Genomic DNA, 13,782 nt, shown 5'->3' on the forward strand with positions numbered 1-13,782 from the left:
GCTTACAAATTCCTCTGTATTTCAGTAAAGAATATTATGAAACAAAAAGATAAAGTTTTATAATACTTATATCATAATAAGATACTTTAACATTAATTTCAAATAGGTGTGATTCCATATCCTACAGGATCATTCTCTTGAGGAACAAAATGCAAAGGCAGAGACATCTTTCTATACACAGTGCAGATGAAAGAAAAGTCGAGAAATATGAGTCCTTTTTTCAGTTCAGGGACCATTAGATTTGGTTCGTACTACCCATCCGATCCTTACCAGGGCAAATTTCCATCTGTACTGAGACAATGTTCATTAAACAGAATGTGTGTATATCCAAGGGTTTGTTTAACTTAAAGAGATATACTATCTCCAAGTTTTCCAAACAAAAATGGCCAGTTCAAAGTCCTGTGACCAGTGGCATGTAAACTGAAGCAATCGGTGATGCTCTGTTAAAATTTAAAAGGTTACTACGCGTGGGCTTTAGAACTTGTTTAGAGGAGTCGTGATAACCTTGACTCTCAGTAGAAGTACAAATTTATTCATCTCAGACTCATCATCCACATTTTTAAATCATTAATTTTTTCCCCTTCAAAATTCAAGTAATCGTATTCCACTGTAGATTACTTGGTTCTTACAGTGGAGTATATTTCATGTTTGCTTTTTCCATGCCTTGCCATTTTAAATTGTTATATTTAAAGTTTAATTTTAATTCGATTTATTGAACTCAGTATCAGGTGGCCCAACACAGTTATTAGCTATCTACAATGGTCTGTATGCCAATAACAGGACTAAATTACTTGTAAGTTGATTGCTAAGCTTAAGTTCAGGTTTTGTGTTTTTCTGAAATCAGATGATTTTATTCTATAATCCAGATATTTCACTTTTTAAAAAAATATTTTATTCATTTATTTTTAGAGAGAGGGGAAGGGAAGTAGAAAGAATGGGAGAGAAACATCAATGTGTGGTTGCCTCTCATGTGTCCCCTACTGGGGACCTGGCCTGCAACCCAGGCATGTGCCCTGACTGGGAATCAAACCAGTGACCCTTTGCTTCACAGGCCCGTGCTCAATCCACTGAGCTACACCAGCCAGGGCCAGATATTTCACTTTTAACAAAAATGCTGCGGGTTAACAAAGATGCATCTTTCAATGAGAACTATCAGCACTGACCGGTTGAGGTTACAGCTTGTCAAAACCCATCCAACAGGTGCTCCGTGTGCAAGCACACTTACTCAGTGAGAGCCACTTAAAGCTCATGTGGATTTCCCTTAGTTTTAATGTGATAGGTTCTCAGTTTTCTAAAACTAGACTTACCTTTCTGCTTTATGAGGCATAACCAAACCACAATTGTTATTGTTATCTCCTGATTTTATTCTTTGACCTATCACAAAAATGTCATGTTTTTTTTTCTTGGATATCTGTGTTAGTAGTTCGTAAATCTTCTCTTCTCTTGTAGATCATCTGTTTTTTGTATATTAAATGAAGACAGGGATAATGAACCCCAACTTAGGAGAACCAGGATTTTTTTGTCTTGGGTCTAACACTCATTCGCGTTTTAACCTTAGACAAACTTGTTCTTCAATCTGGATTATTCTCATTGCCTTCCAGTGCTGGCAGAAGAGTGTTATTTAACATTATGCAAGATATTATGTTGCATTGTTAGGTACCATTGTTGCAATCATAATTAGGTACTGGGATAAGAGACTAGTGCCTATTCAATAAAATTATGTGGATTACATTTTGAACAAAAAATAAATACTCATGGTTTAACAAATTATTTCTTTTTTATTTTTGAGTTTAAATAATAAGCTTTAAATATATAAAATTAAACCACATTCAATTATGTTTTTAACCAAGATAATATTGAACAGAATGAAATTAAATGAAAATTAGTTTGGAACAGAATTGAAACCTCAGAAGTAAACTCTTACTTACGTGCTCAGTTAATCTAACACAAGGGAGGCAAAAATATCCACTGGAGAAGTGACAGTCCCTTCCGTAAGTGGTGTTGGTAACACTGGACAGACACATGCAAAACTTGAAACTGGACTACTCTCTTACGTAATCTAAAAATAAACTCAAAATACATTAAAGACTTAAATGTAAGATCTCAAACCACACAACTCCTAGAGGACATGGATAGTAAACTGTCTGACATCAATCTTAGGAATATCTCTTTGGACATGTCTCCTCCAGCAAGGACTATACAAGCAAAATAAACATATGGGACTAAAAAGCTTCTCCACGTGGAGGAAAATGATCAACAAAATGAAAAGAAAACCTACTAAATGAGACAAGATATTTGCAAATGATAAACAATGAGGAGTGGTTATCCAAGATATATAAGGAGCTTATATAACTTAACAAAAATTAATCCAATCAATAAATGGGCAGAAGACAGGAAAAAACATCTCTTCAACTCACACAGATGGGTCAACAGTCATATGAAAAGATACTTAACATCACTAATCTTTAGGGAAATGCGATTCAAAGCCACAATAAGGTACCACTTTACAATGGTTGGAATGGCTAGTACCAAGAAGACAGCAAACGGCAAGTGTCAGAGAGAATGTGAAGGAAAGGGCACCCTGTGCACTGTTGGTGGGACTGCAAGTTGGGGCAGCCACTGTCAAACACAGTACGAGATTTCTCAAAAAACAAAAAACAGAACTATCATATCACCCAGCATTTCCACTTTTGGGTTTATTTGTGGAAAACAAAAACACTAATTTTAGAAGATATATGTACTTCTATGTTCATTATAACATTATTCACAATAGCCAAGATATGGAAGCAACTTAGGTATTTGTCAATAGATGAACAGAAAAAGAAGATGTGGTACATATATACAGTGGAATATTACTCAGCCATAAAAATAATGAAATCTTGCTATTTGCCACAACATGGATGGACTTAGAGATCATTATGCTAAGTGAAATAAGTCAGATAGAACCCTGGCTGGTGTGACTCAGTGGACTGAGCTCGGGCCTGTGAACCACAATTCTCAGTCAGGGCATATGCCTGGGTTGCAGGCCAGTTCCCAGCAGGGGATGCATGAGAGGCAACCATACATTGATGTTTCTCTCCTTCTCTCCTTCCCTTTCTCTCTAAAAATAAATAAACAAAATCTTTAAAAAAAAAGAAAGAAAAATATGTTGGTTATAATGAGTTTAAAAATATTTTTAAAAAAGATAGAGAAAAACAAATACCACATGATTTCACTTAATGTGAAATTTAAAAAATCAAAACAAATGAAGTAAAAAAAAACAGACTCAGAAACAAAGAACAAACTTATGCTTGTCAGAGAGGAGGGAGGTGGAGGGATGGGTGGAAAAGGTGAAGGGGAATACGGTTCATAACAGTGCGATAGCTTTGCATGCTGCCAGATGGTTGTAGACTTAGTGTGGTGTCCACATAACAAAATATATTCATGTCGAATCCCTGTGCTATGCATCTGAAACAATAACATTGTATACCAACTATACTTTAATAAAAATCATTTTATCTCAGAAAATCCAGGTGGCGATTTGCCATGTATAAGTATGAAATAATCTGGTTTTGAAAGCAGTAAATTGACCAGTAAAACCCTGGAGATAATATTGCTCTCTATTTAAATGTATTTGTCATAAGAAAACAGAAGAAAATTGGTTACTTGCCTAAAAAGAATTTTACATGTTTTATATTATTAATCAAGCAAACATTGTTGGATATCTACTCACTCATCTAACAAATACTTACTCACTGGAGAGAGAGTGAGAGTCACGAGAAATGGTCTCTGTTCTCCAGGAGCCCAGAGTCAGGAGTGGGAGTAGTTTTGTAATTAAGAGTGAGGAGCCAGATGGCTCTCAAAAGGCAAGATAAAAATTCAGATGAAATTCAGACTATAATAAGAAGAATGGATAAGAGTTCTTATTTCCTCATGGGAACTCCATTTTCAATTATAATAGCAAATACCATTATCGTGTTGAATGGAATTTCAGGGTCATAATGTTTTTTCTAGGTAAGTTTACTTTTAACCACTGTTAAGGCAAATTTGCAACATCAGGAGTTTTGGGTCACACTGCCTTCCAGAGGTCAAACAAAATACATATGGTCAGCCTTGGCCCCTGACCTTGGTTAATGTGTAGGGAACCTGGAGGAGTTCTATGAGTCTGCAATAGTCAGTGTTAACCATATAGATGAAGTCTGTGGGCCTGGGCAATCTTAGGTAGGCAGCAGAGTGGAGTGGTTAAGAGCACTGATTTTGAAGCCAAACTGCCCGGCTTTGTACCCTGACCCCACTCCTAATTAGCTGTATGCCCTCAAATAAGTTAAGCTACTTAACCTGATACTTCAAGCTCTTCATCTGGTAAATGGGCATAATAATAATACCTGCTTCACTTGTAAGGATTAAATGCACACATTTGTGTCAAGTGCTTAGAACAGGGACTGGTCCATCTTAAGATAGATCTAAGTGTTCTTTTGGGGGGAGCAAAAACTAATTTCCCCTGAGTGATGCTACTTAGCCTTATCTCTTGGGGAATTGTCTCTTAGGGACTTGTGTCTTGGGGATATTGGGGTGTGGAGTGAGTCACTCACTTGTCCTTTCATTCGCTGTACAAATATTTATTGTGCGCTTACCATATGCCAGTGAATCACTTAGGAGGTTAGCCAGCCCCATATATATTTTTATATCACTGTGTGGGCCTTTATTTTTAATGGCTTTGTCTAGTAACTCATTACTGTGGTTTTAAAAAATTCAGAGTTAAAAGACAATTTTAAGGATCTACTGTATATTCTCTCATATAGTTTAATCTTTAAAAGAGTAGTTAACATGAAAGGGTCTGACGGACAGGTCTGATGCACTGTTTCTACTTGGCTAGGTTCCTGTATTTCTGATTGAAATCACATGTATCTTTGTTTATTTGTTCCAATACTCAGAATACCATCTTTTGCATTAGTTTGAATTAAATTATCTTAAAATATGACCTTAATTCATTAGCTATATTTATAGAATTATATTCTATGACTTCTCTGTTGTCATAGTAAGCTTGCTATGGAATGTGCTTATAAGCATAAAATTAGCCACAATTTATTTGAAAAATTTCTTACATTTAGATCAAAACATCAAATCCTCCAATGATCTATGAATTTGACATGCATTCAGAATCAACAGAAAGTATGAGAAGATATTTAAATCTCTTAGGCATTAACATCAGTGGATCAATGCTGATAGTAATTGATAACTTCAAATAGATTTGTTATTTGAAGCAGAGAAGCTTCCTGTGTTGCTAGACTTCTCCCCGACGGAAGATAGGTCAAGGAGCAGGGCCATGTGGATTTATATTCTCTACACTCAATTTAATAGCACAAATAATTCTGCTGAATGGAAATAAAATACTAACTTCAAAATATGACCTTCAAAATGCCATAGTTCCATAATCTAAGATGAATATTTTTTTAGCATTGTCACATTTCTGAAATTAGGAAGCATCTTTCAATGATATGTTTTTCAGTGGTATCTTTCTTTTTTACTTCTTTCCTCCCTTCCCAAAAGTTATTATTAAATTAAATTATTATGAAATTATTAAATTATATCTAAAACTGATGGCATACTGTAATAGAAGGATAATGTAAGTCAAATGAACTCTGAGATTATCAATTTTTCTTTCATTTCAATTTCGAGAAAGGTAAGTAATTAAAAAGAAACAAATTAAGCCATTATTCCTATGGAGTTTTCAAATTAATGAAATTGTACTAGCATTTTTAGTTTTCCAAGATTTTCGCAAACTACAGAGTTCTAGAAGTGTAACCACAGGTCACTCTAATCTCTGGTAACACAATGGATTTTAGGAAAACATGTTAAAGAGCACATGTTGAAAATATTCACTGGGCATTTGTTCCACACAGAGGTATTGAAAACAAGGCATTTTTCTACACCGTTAGTATAATTCCTGGTACTCTGCGGCACCCTAAATATCTGTGGGGAGACTGAATGAAGCAATGGATGCTTCAAGAGCATAATACATGTCAAGATGATCTCAAGATTTCTTTTAGATTATTTACTAGCATATATAATTAAATTCCATGCATACACTTAACACTGAAATAAAAAAGAAAGACATGTAGCAGGTCTAGGTTGTCAGATTTAGCCAGAAATTGTTTTCACTGTTTAAGGATAATCACTAGTAAAAATTATTGATATATGTTATATGTAGTCATTAAATATGTGCACATATATAATATTGTGGCAATATATTAGACAAATGTTGACTTTGAGATACTGACAATATAACTAAAATGAATGAACTTTTAAAAATGGCCTATCTTGTTTCTTCTGAAAACATCTGAATATGATTTATTTTAATAAGATTATATATTTATAAATAAAAGAAAAATGCACTTGAATAACATTTATTTAAGTGACTTTTTCATTTTCATGTATTAATATATGCCATCTGGGGTTCTTACACATGTCATGCATGTATGAAACTCCTGAAGTTTGCTAAAAATTTGGTGGAGTATAGATAAATTTTCAAGGCAAAACTATTTGTAATATACTTAAATCCATGTGTGTGTATTTTTGTAAATAGAGCAGCTGTGTAACAATGTGACTTTCCTTAATGTTTCGTAGGTCAAATTCATTTCGATTTCGCACCTGCTGAAGTGGAGAAATGTTCGCCTTCGTTCCTCTGGGGTCTGCTTGCTTTTCCTGAGTTGGCTAGGACGCGACATGGGAGTGCCCGGACGCCGGCAGAGAGTGGTTAACACGAAAGAGTAGTTAACCTGGTGTGAGGGTCCACTGGCCTATTAGTTGTTTCCACAGATGTCTGCTGAGATGTGAGTCATCGCCCTCTGACCTTCTGTTCTTTCCTCCTGCAGTTTGCCTCCGAGGTGCCCCTCCACCGCGCAGGTAGCCCTGCAGCTCTGATCAGGTTCTCTGTTTTTCCCATACCAAGCGTGGGGACATTGGAATCATTTGTTTGCTTCTCCCTGTCCCTGTAAATCTGCCAAGGTTGAGGCTGCTTAAGATATGCCGCCTAGTCATTTCTTTGGCCTAGTCTTGCCCCTTCCAAAGCTCTTCCTGGAATAGAACATGGAGCCCACCCCTCTTTCAGAATATGAATTTTGTTCTTTACCTTTCCTATGCCATTCAAGAAAAAAAAAGTCTGCCAGAAAAGTCGTTTTCTCTGGATTCCAGGGGCCATACTGCCATATTCTCCTAACTTCCGTCGTGCCTGTCTCTTCTCAGTCTGAGGGATTACTTCTCGTCCCTTCTTATGTTCTTTCTCTTCCCCAGGTATTTCTCCCAAACTTTTTGTTTACTTCAGGAATACTGTCAGCTCCTCTAAGAGCTTACGTTTTAGAAACCAATGTCAAAGGAGCCCTTTGTCGATATTTTTCATCATTTTACATCCCTACTCCAAAACATTTAGCACAGAATAGCCTAATTGACAGCAAAAAATCAACATTTTTCTGACCAAAGGAAGAGAATGTACTTGATCAAGAAATGTTATCCCATGACACAGGTACTGGTGTCTTATTTAGTGGGGACAGGTCATCTTCAGTTTGTGGTTATTTGGTAAATAGCCAGTGACTTTCATGTCAACCCCCCACATTTTGGGAATCTTCATATAAAGTAAAATGATTCTAAATTATCCTTTATTATCTAACTAGATAGAAGGTAAGGGTCCTTGAAGAAATGATCTTTCCTGTGATGCTTTGGAAAATGATAAAGTAGGACCATTTAACTGTGAGCCTTAATCCAGTTAAAAATTTGAGTAGTACTGAACACCAGAAGAAACTAATGAATAACACATAGTAACTATTATCTCTTGCACCAGTAGCTGCAAAATTGAGACAGAGGAGTGATTCACTGCACAGAATGTTAGTAACAGGGCTCAGAACTGACTCCAGGTCCTGCTTCATTTCTCATTTTGTATCAGAATTTCACTAGGTGCCTTGTGCTATTTTAGATGCTTAACATGCAGATAAAAATTTTTAATTTTCTAGTGTTCGTAAATGTTTTTCCCTTTAATCTGGGATTCCATATTAATGTTGGCTGCTTTTAACTGTATCATTAGAAGACTTTGAAACTGGAAAAATGTAAAGATTCTTTACAAAGAGTGTACAAATTAACCTTGCAAATCTTTGTAGAGTTACCTGTGCACATAAAATAAGGAACTGGATGTGTGAGTGAGAATGTTTATTCTCTCTCTCTCTCTCTCTCTCTCTCTCTCTACCTAAAGCATATGCTGTTTTCTAAACTACTTGTATTCTCCATTCTCATTGCTTGCTTTTCAAAAAGACACCATATATACATATGCTTGTGTTCTTACAGAATATAATAGAAATAATACTAGATGTAATAATAATAGCCAACATTTATTTAGTATTTGCTATGTACCTGGTACTATCTAGGCACTTATATGTATTAAGTCACTGACTCCTTTAAAACAAACTCATAGCCCCAATATATGGTTAAGGAAATTGAGGCATACAGAAAGTAAGTAACTTGTCCAGTGCCAAAAACTAGTAAGTAGCAGAAGGAGGGTTATACACAGACAGGCAAGTAGTCTCTGTGCTTAGTAGCTTCCCTGACTGAGTATAAAAGTGGCAATATAAGAGCTGCAAGTTCTTCTTGAACATGATAGGTTTTTGATAGCAGGTTGGAAGGAGAAAAAACTATAAAATAAGTTTAATGTTTCTGGAATCATTTTTCTTGTTGTGTGTAGTGGCTGTGTGGCAGCCAATATAATACGTTTAAGATTATTGATATTGGAAGAGGAAAAGTGATCTTCCCAGGTGTTGCAGGAAACTACTATTATAATCCCTAGTTTTACTTCACACCATTGTCCTTTTGAGTTTCTCCACTAGTGTATTACAAATGGGCACTGCAGAACATAAGAGACATAACAATTTTTTTTAGTATTTTTCCAATTTAGATCAGTGTCACATTTAAGTCAGTGGTTGTTTTAGAATTTATCACTGGGGCGGGGGAGGCTGGGATGGAAAAAATAGACAAAAAACTGTACTTGAAAAATAACTAAATAAAATTAATTATAAAAAAATGAAATGACATCATAATTCATGAACATATCTAATTAAGACCAAATCCAGTATCCAAACATTGTATATTTAGTTGCAGCTTCTTAACTGACCTTAGAAAAGTAATTGCAAGTTTTTAATTTTATAATAAAATATTTCAAAATTAAAAAAAAAAGAATTTATCACCGGGGCTTTTCAGAGCTGTTGGCTGTCACCCACAGTATAGAATGATAGGACTTATTTGTTGAATCTCTGTCCATGAGATTTTCCTGGTTGATAACATAAATGCTGATGTTATCAACATCAGCATTTCTTTTCTTTTTCTCCCTAAATCTAGGCTACTCCCTCGAGGTCATTTTGTGTGTGGACTTTCTGTAACTCATTTGCCCAGAGTATACTTTTCCATGGACATAGTTCATTCTTTGTTGATTAGAGCTGTAAAGTATTTGCTATCTTCTTGGGCTTTGCAAATTTATCTGTGGTAAAGAGTTTAAGTGTACAACATCAGGTCAATGGACTTCAGTGTGATGCATGGTCTGATGTTTTAGTTTAAAAATCGTTAGCGAAAAAAAAATCGTTAGTGAGTTCATTCTTTACACACTGAAGAATTTCTGCAGGATGCTTTTTTTGTATGTCAAAGGAATTAGCTATGATCACAGGCAGTTATCAAATTTAAGAGGTTAGCTACCTTTATTTATTAAAATTTAAAAGTACTATGAATGAATAAAAGTGCATGTTGTGCATAACTCTATTTAGTAAGTCATGGCCTAATGTCTTATATTATAGATTTTTTTGAGGCTGTCTTTACTTTTTACTTTGTAAGGTCCCTGAAAGAAATTACTGTGCATAGTCATATTTTAGTACTATTGATAAAGGCCCACAATTGTTTCTAACACAGTATAGATTCTCAAGAAATATTTTGAATTAACTGTTCATTCAAATCAAGCACAGCTATAAATCTATCTTATGCTTTGCACAAGATTATTTAAATCTTAGGGTCAAGGTATGCAAATGCACACCAAGATCTATAGGTGTGTCGCTGAGTCAAAAGGTGTGATGTGACTAAACAGTAATTGTTCATGAAGATAACTGAGTGATGGCACATGGAAATACTCATTTGTAAGTCAGGAGACTACAGCTAAGTAAAAACAGAAATTTGTTATCGTGCCTATTAAGGTAAATTCGGTTTTCATGTGTCACGTACATGTATTATCAATCAACAATTAATTGCTTGGTGAGTTCTCACCATGTATTTTACCATATATTTAGCTCTACTAAGCACTGTTGGTGATGCAGGAATAAAGTAACTAGAAACTTAAGGTTTTTGCTGTGTTTAGGATACACACTTGGTTAGCAGGTAAATGGCCATTAACCAGCACTGTTACTTTGTGTTACTTCTTTTCTAGACTCTGAATCACAGACACTCTTAGTCTTCCTCTTCCCTCACAGCTGGTCCTTCTCGTTAGCTTTCTGTGGCTCTTCCTCCACCCTCAAGACCCATCCCTGCACGTTGTAGGACTGAGAGTTCTATCCTTGGCGCTCATCTCTTCTCTGTCTATACTCCCTTCCTAGGTGATCAGGTGATGTCATGTAAACCCATGACTTTAAACACATTTGTGTTTAAATACATCTATGTTATCTATTTTTTCCCATTTGTTATTCATGGATTCACATATTGAGCAACATGACATTTCTACCAGATGTCTAACATATTTTAAATTTATTAAGTCCAAACAGAACTATTAATTATCTTCCTTAAGTCTGGTATATCATCCCATACCTTCCTCTCCCATACTTCTACCAATAAATGGCTCCATCATAGGCCACATGAATCATTATTGAGTCTTTTCTCTCCTCATACATCATTTAATTTCTCAGTAAGTGCTGACAGCACTACTCCAAAAATGTATTCAGAATCTGACCACTGATCACCTTTTCTTTTTCTAGAATCCTAGTCTAAACCACCATCATCTCTTGCCTGGGCTACTGTCACTGCCACAGTTACTGGGATTTCTACCTCCAGGCTTGCCCACTGTGGTCTGTTATATCCAGACAGTGATCTTGAATCAGAGCTTGTCATGCGGCTACTTAAGAATTGACTTGCAGGAGTGGAAACATAGAAAGAAGCTCTAGGGGCAACAGGGGAGTGGAGGAGAGAAGGGGGAGAAGGTAAAAAAACAAAAAGAAGGGGGGCAAGATAGCAGGGAAATATAAATCTAAAGGACTGACACATGGTCATAAACTAAAGGGGGGGTAATGGTGGGGATGAAGGGTAGGGTGGAGGGGAATAAAGGGGGAATAGAACAACTGTAACAGCATAATCAATAAAAAAATAATAAAAAAAAAAGAATTGACTTGTGATTCTGCACAACAACCAGAATAGAGTTCAACCTCCTTCCTTACGTCTGGAGAGCTCAGTATCAGCCTCCCTCCAGATCTTATCTTTTTTCTGTTCTCCTCTGTTCACTGCACTATAGCCACCCAGGCCTTCTCTTCATCCCCTCTTAGGGCCTTTTCTCTTACTATGTCTTTTACTTTAAATGACCTTCAACCCCTGCCCCAATCTCCCCATGCCTCTTTCCTTGTCATCATTCAGATTTCAACTGAAATGTCACTTCCTCAGATAGGTCTTCTCCGACACCCTTTTGTAAAGCTACAGCTCTTCACCAGTCATACAGGACCATAAGTCATTAAAAATATTTGCTGATGGACTGGCCTACTGGCCTTTATATTCTTAACTATATGCATCCAATTACCTCTAAGAACCTTTCCAGTCCTAAAAGGTTGCTCTAGTTTCTCAACATAAAATTGATCTGAATAATGAGGATAGCAAAATGTCCATGTTGCACCCGCATTCTAAGACCTAGATTGAGCTGCGCTTGTGACCCTGCTCCACAGTGATCTCTCCAACCTTTCCTGCGTGGACAAGTTTGGAGTCTCTACAGGCCAGTTGTGGTTAGCCATATGCTGTTTTACCTTCCCAATGAAGTGCTCTTGCATGTATGCCTATAGGTGCAATTGCATTTGAACACTCTTGAGGTAAGAGCGTGTGCTGATCCCAGCCTGCTTTTTCTCATGGGAATAATGATAATGCTATAGCTAAAATTCACTGAGTGTCAATATGTGCTATTATTGTTAGTACTTGACATGCATTGACTAATTCAATCCTTAGAGTGACCCCATGAAAGAACGTTATTTCTAATATGGAGGAGAAACAATCAAGGCACAAATTGAAGTAACTTGCCAATTACATAGAAGCAGTAGTAGGGCTGGTGTTTAAACTTGGAAATCTGTTCCCAAAACTATGTTGTTAATGAATGATAATGCCTCATATAACATCTACAATGGACACTAGAAATTGAGTGAATGAATAAGAAAGAAAGGAAAGTAAGCAGCAGCAGTTCTATGGAGTGGCTATATACCTCACCCAAAAAACTCATAGGTAATTATGACTGAAAGAATGCTTATTACAATGAATGCCTTGTTTTTTTCTGGTTGCTGCCTTCACAAAGCTGGCATTTGTGTTTATCATTACAGCCTACTCTGACTTTGCTAACCTGGCAGTTTTGTATCTGAGCACCCATCAGTCCTCAAACAAATTCCACAGATGTCTCCTGTAACCTACTGAGTTTGAAAGGGCAATTATCAGTCAACTAAACTGAAAACAAACTTAAACCACCGAGGAAGAGCAGATCTTTGTGTGAGTCAGAAGGACTTTGCTTTCAGAGTTATGAAAGACTGTTCTCTCGTGTTACATGTCTCCTAGAAGTGGCAAAACAATCATTGAAAAAAATGTTTTAAAGTTAAAATACTTTAAAATAAAGCTTTGTACCACTTTTAAATGGTAGAATAAAATAATACAAAATGGTGGATTCCAACTTTAACTTACGGTCAGATTACCTGAAATTTGAAACTTCGGTGTGTGGTTCAGTGCCTCACTGCCGACCTGGTTGCCAGTGTCTGTTTCCCTCTCGGCCCACGCTGCCTCCTCCACCAACTCCCCATCCTGCCGCTGCATCCCTGGGGTTCCGGGAAACATAAAAATCAAGGCCTTCAAGTCATCGAGTGATGACACTTGGAGATCTTATTTCAGGAGAATAAAAAATAAAGTGTGAGACAAGAAGGATCCACCCTCATGTCATGTTCTGCAGCTCAAATCCAAGAAAAATATTTCTACTGCTGATGCTAATGGATATATCTTTTTGAGTATAAGAAAATTTGGGGGAACTTTTAGTAGAGAATAACCGTTCTAATTTTTAAAAGCCATCATAGATTAGACCTATACATAAATTAGATCTATACCCTCCTGGTCTAAGACCGCCTGAGTTCATAAACCTTGCTCTATTGCTCACTAACTGTTGACCTTGGGCAAAGTTTAATTTCAGTTGCTTTATCTTAACCTCAGTTTTCTCACTTGCAAAATAGAGGTTAGTTGTTTAAAGGGCACTCACAAGTGCAGAGATTGGCACATTGTAGGTACTTTATAAATGTTTGTCAAATAACTGCTGTCATTTTCCCCCGGACACACTTAGTACAATTGACATAATTCTAACCTAATGTAAAGGCTCTTGAGTAAGTGTTTACAGCCTTACCATGAATACATGCAAAACTTCTGTTGTTATTGTTTTCTCAATATTGAAAATAAGCTCACAAACCTTTATTATGCTTTTGTGGATATGAAAGAGGAGTTGATGAACACCAGACTGGAAACTGTTCATGTGTTTGTTTATCCATTCATTCATTCATCAACTTATATTTATGA

The 13,782-nt window shown here is 36.3% G+C and overlaps 1 long non-coding RNA gene across 1 annotated transcript; it reads left to right on the forward strand.

Annotated features, from left to right (window-relative positions):
• The first annotated feature begins 4,224 nt into the window (after window positions 1-4,224).
• LOC119052830 (uncharacterized) lies at window positions 4,225-13,010 on the forward strand. Its single transcript, XR_005083196.2, has 3 exons — window positions 4,225-4,341; window positions 6,607-6,812; window positions 12,558-13,010. It is a non-coding gene; the product is annotated as an uncharacterized LOC119052830 (long non-coding RNA).
• The last annotated feature ends 772 nt before the right edge of the window (window positions 13,011-13,782 follow it).

The sequence above is a fragment of the Artibeus jamaicensis genome, unplaced genomic scaffold (genome assembly GCF_021234435.1).
Source record: "Artibeus jamaicensis isolate MK-2021 breed Jamaican fruit bat unplaced genomic scaffold, CSHL_Jam_final scaffold_1031, whole genome shotgun sequence".
In the NCBI taxonomy this organism is placed as follows: domain Eukaryota; kingdom Metazoa; phylum Chordata; class Mammalia; order Chiroptera; family Phyllostomidae; genus Artibeus; species Artibeus jamaicensis.